This window comes from Gekko japonicus, unplaced genomic scaffold, assembly GCF_001447785.1.
Source record: "Gekko japonicus isolate JY-2015 unplaced genomic scaffold, Gekko_japonicus_V1.1 scaffold1046, whole genome shotgun sequence".
In the NCBI taxonomy this organism is placed as follows: domain Eukaryota; kingdom Metazoa; phylum Chordata; class Lepidosauria; order Squamata; family Gekkonidae; genus Gekko; species Gekko japonicus.
In genome coordinates, this window is record NW_015168678.1 from 572,051 (window position 1) to 572,466 (window position 416).

The window sequence follows — 416 nt, forward strand, 5'->3', positions numbered from 1 at the left end:
AAAAACCAGCGATCAAGGTTTTGGGATAGGCACTCCCCTAGGACAACCCTTTTAATAACCCGGAAGGTTTATAGTTCTACCTACAACTATTTTGGAGTTTTCAGAGCGAGCTTATCGGGCACCACTCTTGCTGGATTACTCCTATTCAAAAACCAGCGATCAAGGTTTTGGGATAGGCACTCCCCTAGGACAACCCTTTTAATAACCCGGAAGGTTTATAGTTCTACCTACAACTATTTTGGAGTTTTCAGAGCGAGCTTATCGGGCACCACTCTTGCTGGATTACTCCTATTCAAAAACCAAAAAAAAACAACTATTTCCAAGGAGCTCTTAAGGCTTCCTGCCTGGTTCCAATTCGGGGGCTTTTACAGCTTTCCCCTACTATTTTTCCAATTCAGGAGCTTTTTACAGTCTCC